This window comes from Ambystoma mexicanum, chromosome 4q, assembly GCF_040938575.1.
Source record: "Ambystoma mexicanum isolate Mex_15411 chromosome 4q, UKY_AmexF1_1, whole genome shotgun sequence".
NCBI classification, from domain to species: Eukaryota; Metazoa; Chordata; class Amphibia; order Caudata; family Ambystomatidae; genus Ambystoma; species Ambystoma mexicanum.
Window position 1 is genome coordinate 1,034,233,135 of NC_090928.1, and position 7,267 is coordinate 1,034,240,401.

The 7,267-nt window shown below is 38.9% G+C and overlaps 1 pseudogene; it reads right to left on the bottom strand.

The window, feature by feature from the left end:
- Positions 1 to 6,148: 6,148 nt before the first annotated feature.
- LOC138468592 (U12 minor spliceosomal RNA) lies at positions 6,149 to 6,248 on the bottom strand (annotated as a pseudogene).
- Positions 6,249 to 7,267: the final 1,019 nt, after the last annotated feature.

Below are 7,267 nucleotides of genomic sequence, written 5' to 3' on the forward strand. Positions count from 1 at the left end.
CTTCAACTCTCTCTACTGAAATATCTTAATACTCAAGCATTTTGCTCCTCCACCTCCAACTCCTTGAGGGTCAGTCACTTCTCCAAGCAATGAGTTGGGGTCAGATCTCTTTCTCCGGCTGGTGCCTCCCTCTCGAACAGTCTCCCTGCCTCTCTGAAACTTGAGCAGAACCATCTCCGGTTTTGGAGCACCTCAAGCCCTTCAGCTTTGCTTCTGCCTTCTCTCTTCCTCCACCCTGCTGATCTCCTGTCTGATACATGCACTGGTCACCTGGCAAACCTCTGAATTCGGACAAATATGGATATTTGCAAGCAGAAACCGCTTGTTTTAATGGTTCATATATCCCATTGACCATGCCAAAGAGCCAGTTACTCTGATCTGGAAATTGAATCTTTGTGTAAAAGTATTAGTGTGTAAAAAGCCAAAATGTGTAGCAAGTCTTTCACACATCGCATAAAATGAGAGTCACATCGTACGACGCACATGAGTGAGCACAATCTGGTGTACTGATTAGTAACATGATCATATTTGAGGAATATCATGTTTTAAAAAGTTACAATTGTTTAATGTCATAATCTCCCAAATGGGTTCAAAAATGGGGACTTGACGATTTTCTGTTCTCGGGGAACCTACAAAATAACCACAACCGTGGAATAAACTAGCAGATAAGGGAGGTGGTATAGTGCTATGGTTGTGAAAGGCATATAGACAAGAGGTATGTAAACGTCTCATTAATCCCCAGCTCTACAGAAAATTGGATAGTAATCTGACAAAGAGACTTAAGGCAGAAATAACCAGCCTCACCACTTCTGCTTTCTTAGAAGGTTAAATTGATATGGATGAACAAACCTTTCTCACCAAATCCAATCCTACCACTCTGGCATTTTACATTCTTCTCCAGATTCATAAGAGTAGCAGGTGCCCTCTCTGTACACCCATTGTATCTGCAACAGGGTCCATTTTGGAACCACGATCCATCTATACTAATTTCTTCTGAAGAACCTTTGTAAGAGAGATAAGATCCTTCATGAAAGACACTATGGAAATGATCAGCATCTTGGCACGGATGAAAATTTGTCAGGAGGACCTCCTAGATTCACTCGATGTAGAGGCTTTATACACAAGTATCACGCAAATGGAAAGTGCCATAGTAATGAAAGGATACCTAGACAAACGGGTAGAAATGCTCAATACAGTTCCAAAAGCATTTGTTCTCTAATGTATTAGATCGCTTTCACAGAGATTTTTCTTTTTCTTTTGAGGAACAATATTACAATCAGAAACACCAAACTAGCATGGGGGCCACTTTTTCTCCTGAGATAGTCAATTTGTTTATGGATCACTTCGAACACAAGTCCATGTACAATGAAAATAATCCATTCAGGACTATGATTAGTGGGTGGCACTGGTACATTGATTACGTTTTTTGTTGTTGTTTGGAATGACAGAGTCACAGAACTGGAGGCTTTTCTGGTTTGGTTAAATACACAAGATCAGTTCATTAACTTCACTATGGTCTATGACGCAAATTACATGCCGTTTTTAGACCTCATGATCCAAAAATCGGACCAGGGAACACTGAATACTAATTTATTCAGAAAAAACAACTGATAAAAATGCATTACTCCAATATGATAGTTTCCATGAAATGAGCCTGAAAAACAACTTACCAGCTGGACAATTCCTTAGGGTATGCAGAAAGTGCACATTGCCCACTGAATTTGAGAGACATAGTAAAGATCTGAAAAAGCGTCTCAATGACCAAGGCTACCTCACAAAAAAAGTACATAGAGCTCAGAAATTAGCACAACATACACCATTTGAACGGTGTCTAACTACACAAGGAAAAATCAATCTAGACAAAATAACCTGTGTAACCACATACAACCCAATAAGCAATGATTTAAGTAGCTCCATCTTAAAGAACTAGCACATATTACAAACCACTGATTTTTCACCAACAAAACCCAGATTTGCCTTTAAATGGCATAAAAAACCTACAAGACACCCTGGCACCCTGGTTCACACCTATGAAGATCACAGAAAAACAGGTGGACAACAAAATACACTATGGGATTTACCCCAGTAGTGGGTCATTTCAAATGTGAGAGATGTTCGGTATGTCCATTAACAAAAGATATGAAAACAGTTGACCTGTATGGTCTTTCATGGCGCTTTTTGTCATTTACCAACTGTAAAACCGAATGGGCAATTTATGGAATGAAATGCCCACGTAATTTAATTTACATCAGGAAAACTAAGCAGCAAGTTAGACAGTGCATACGTGAACATAGGTCACGTATGAACGATCAAGTAGATGACAAGCCTTTAGTAGCAAATTTCACGAGACTAAAACATAAACCCTGAGAAATGTTCCATTGAAGCACCTGCAAAGGAGGTGACCGAGACCTTCTATTAAGGAAGGCAGAACAAAAATGGATCTTTAGACTGGACACAGTCAAGAATGGCCTAAACAAAAGTACTGAATGGGGTTTGTTTGTACGCTAACAGTCCAGGCACCTTCATAATAACTAGAAAGGGCTAGTAACTATCTGTAGTACGACCAAGTAATTTAGCAAAGAACTAAAAAGTACTCATTTAAATGCAGCAGTATCATGAGTTCAGCCATTACAGTGCTATGTGCCGCAGTCAGAACACGTCTCTCCTTCCTTCCCTATCTCATAAAGGTGACAGCATTAGGAAGTGTGACTATCCGTCAAGGCATTGACACCAGACACCATTATAGCTATACAATTGTTCTGAATATGTTTGCAAAAGCTATTTATAATGTGTGAAAAGTAATTGGCTGCAACAATATGTGTTGATTCCTCTTTATGTCATTTGTCCACGGGAGTGTTTGGTTTTAATTTACTGTACCCTCCCTGACGTAACCAAGATGGCTGCTAACATACAATGAGCTTGGGCTGTTCACCCTGCGGTGTAGCTCAATTAGTTTAAAACACCTTAGTTTGCCCTGCGCAATGAAAAGATCGTGTTCAGAGTTTGCAGGTTGTGCGACGGAGCAGGAGTTTTCTAGTAAGTGTTCTAACAATCTGATACTTTAGCACAATTCAGAAATCCAATATGCTTGCAATAGTGATGCATTGGTAGAACTTCCAGTTGGAACCCATACATTTCCTGATTACGATATCTTGTCGGACGAAAGAAATGATACATGTGAGGGTTTGTTAGACAGGAGCTTTTACATCAACGCCATGACCGCATGATAGCCTGCTTGTATACCATACTGCGGTAAAAAGTGAGAACTGCATTATTAAATCTTTACTGAGTAACACAAAAAGGACACGGTCATAATGTATTGCCGCCTTTGTCCAAAACCATTGAAAAATCAAAATTAAAAAAAAAACAAGAAAAAGTAGACTTTTTGATTATGATTTCGCAATCACAAGTATGGTGATTGTAGTATCACGGCGCACATTACCGTAGCTTTCCTTTTTGTATTTTTCAGGAAGCAAAAAATATGGAACAACTATTGCCCACTAACACTCTGTATCGACCAAGGGATGCTATTAAGAAAGCCTTCAACTTTATAAGGTCAGTGCAACAGGGCCTGTAATGTTGTACAGCCTTTCGGCTGCAATAATCTTTTCATTAATTGAGAGTCTTAATGGTTACTTGGGTACACCTGACAAAAATCATTGCCTCACAGTCAGACAGAACACATTTGTTTGAGTCTTTTACCCATCACAACAAGCCTCAAGTTAAGTTTAGTAGGATGCACTGCAGGCAATACCTAAATTGGTAGTTATCCAACCGAATTGTTCCAGAGCCCTAAGTGCTCTTTTTATTCTCTGTAATTTTTGTATTTCAGAGTGAAAAAATTGGGGTAGCACTGATTATCTCATGCATCAAATCAGTTTCGTCCTGAAGAAGGCCCAAACAACAACCATCCAAAAACATTTGGAAAAAACATATCATGACGCAAGGGCTGAAACATGTGTAGACATTTTTATGTTGGAATTGCAAACCTATTTTTCCTATTATCCTGGTTTGAGTAAAAGAATTCAGGAATAGTGGTTCTCAGTTACCTGATTAAATTCCAACAATTAAAAACTGCATTAGAACTGCATTTATGATAGGTTATTTATAATGTGCTTACTACCCAGATGTTTCTAAGCGGGGACTCAGGGATAGAACCTGTGTTGCTCTGTGTCATCTTGCTTCCAAGGCGAGCACATTGCCCCTGAGCTATCCTCCTGCGATGTGTTGTGTTGTGATGTGTTATAAACATTTTAGTCATATCCTACTAACCCCACGGCACAATCATTTATGACCATCATTGTTTATTTGAATGAAATGTGATATAAATGTTTTGTTATGTATTTTTGGGAGGATATTTTTAAGAATAATGAATAAAATTGATATTTTTTCAATAACTGTCTTTCGGTTGGTTGAAATGCTGAAATGATGAGAAGCATACATTAGTGCAACCACAAATGGTCTTGTGATAAGGGAGGGGTAACCAGTCTCGTTTTGTCTTAAGCCCATAATCTCCAAAATGACATCACATTGAATGAAAGGAAACTGGGTTTAGAAGTCACTCCCATTAGACAGCTATCTTCATTAATATGCCCAATGATTGCAGTGGGGTTGGTTTCCTGTGATGTTACTTTTGGAACACTGTCAAATCACATACACTGGCCAATTAGATTAGAGAAATCATACACACCTCTAAACAGAGTGGTTTCTGCTATGTAAACGTTCATACCCATAGGTTCCGGACTCACTTGCTGGCTCACTGAAAGAAGGAGAGAAAGGAGAATTGATAACAACAGGAAGGAGAATGTAATAGATTGCCTTTTATTGGACACATTTTGGATTATTTGCAGTGCAAGAGAGGCCTACCTGGAAGTTGTATTCCAGGCCTTCCTCAGTTTAAGAGACAGCAGACAGGCCCAAATACAGAAAGAGAGAGATCAGACTGTGAGGGAAGCTGACCCGATCTTGCTGACTGATGTCCACCTGCTTCTTAAAGGGGAAAATTGAACCAGTCCTTAAGAGAGTGTCCACCTATCTGTGAGACAAACAAATGACATTCACGTGTAAGTATAATATTATGGGCAGCTAATCCTGAGAGAAATGATATTCTGTAGGGAATAGATTACATCCCAGCCATTTTTATTAGTGAAAGTCCTGAGGGGCTGGGGTAGGTACATTGACTATACATCCCGAGAAATTGATGCATATTTCAGAAGTGTATCTGATTCTGGAATTATAGAGTTGATAGCTCAGGTCCTGTGATGTTTATATTGGGAGATCCCCTGCGTAGACCTCTGTGTAATTATCAAACACAGAATAAGTATTCCGGGAGCCAAAAGGATATCTCATTGCATAGATGCCTATAATAATAAGGTAATTGAAGACATGTCTGGTCATATCACCAGGTAGAATCCTGTTATTAGTGCTGAACTGCTAAAGACAAAAGGGAAAGGGTTATTAAATGTTATCAAATTCCCCACCTTTAAGTTGCCCATTGAAATGAGAAAGGTACACTTTTACATGGTAATGCAATAGAAGCACCATTGAAGGGAATCTACCAGGCATGTATGTTGATGTCTGTAGGTGATTTAAATGGAAAAATGTTAACTAGCTTGTCTTTTTGTTGAGTTTTCTAGAATGCTGTTAGACATTTTGACATGTCCATCGAGTGGGGGAATGTTTATTTTCCTATAAATAAGAAGCAGAGAGACTAAGATAGGCAGGGATGTTCTGAATTAAACTGGTTTCCTATAAAATGGATTTCTTTCCTGAGTCCTCATACACTCTTCAACACATAGTGGAGGTGCTCTCTGGATAAATCAAATTTACAGATGGTGATGTGTATGCCTCACAAGTCTACATTAATGTAAATGTAGCATATAAAAGTGATGCAACGAGAGTGCTGATGATTCTTCAATGAAGTTGGAAATGTATAGGAGCGTAATTTGTTTATATTTAAAGTGATTCAATTATTTCTATTTTATTGATAAAAGAACTGTCTATGCGAACGTGCATTTTTCATTTCCAAGGGGAGGAAGATTGCAGGGAAATACTACTGTTAAATTGGCGGTCCCATGTTCATTAAACAAAACTTGATTAAATAAGTATAGATGATGCATACCTTTTTTTTTTTTTTTGGGTCACCCACCGGGCGACGTGTGCCCGTTCAAAAATTCTGCTCACATTTTGAGTGAGGATCTTGGCGTCAACCAAAATCGTTATTTTCCTTACTCATTAGTTTAAGGCATATGCATACCTTATTTGGGGGATGGCACATTACCACCAATTAGATGTTGTCCGTTCAAAACTTCCTGCAAAACTCAAAGAGAAACATACTATTTATATGAGAGTAGCTTGTTCCCCAATACCATGCAATATTACCAAAAAAAGGTATGTCTACACCAATAGTTTTTCAAAACCCAATGTTGTTTTATTAGTGTAGTGAAGACATGTAGACAAGTGTTTCAACCTCAGGGGTCCTTTGCAAGACTGTTACAGAGTATACATATAAGACAGTGATAATTGTGACAAGTGAGGTGAGCGTGACATAAGTGTATCACAGATAATACATTTGTTGAGTTAGACATATCAGTTGTATATATGTCATTCATACAGGTAATGTACCACACAATGTATATACAATACAGTCATATTTAGTAATCATTTGTGTTAAAGTTTAAGCCAATCCAGTTGGAGCAGATCCATTCCAGGTTAGACATACACCCTCCTATGTTGGATTAGCAAGCGTACATTCAAAGGCTTAATCCAGCCTAAGTTGCGTGCTCAGATGCACTTTGACTTCCAGCCACCAACTCAGCATATCAATGTTGCCATCAATATGTGCGTGCATGGAGGAGGACTCTAGCCACTTTCTTCTCCAGGCCCAGGCTCCCAACACATGCACTCCACTCAGTAATCACTACCCTTCATACAACGACCCGCACTGTGGGATGAAATAGCCCCGGATGCCATGAATAAAAAGGCTAAAGTCATTGGTGTGCATGCCCCAAAATGAGAGGTATGCACTGAAATGATGTGGGACATAAGGCCTATGAAACCCAAGTAAAAAGAGGGAAAGAAAGGGGGCCTAATAACATCCAGATGCAAAAATATGCAAACTGTTAACAAATCTAAATATGCCAACTGCCTTTCATGAGGGAATAAAAACACACATGGACATACTGTGTTAACAAATCTATGGAAAGCTGCACTGATTTTCCAGGAACAATAGTGCATGGAATCTTAAATGAAAATGCCAAGATTTTGT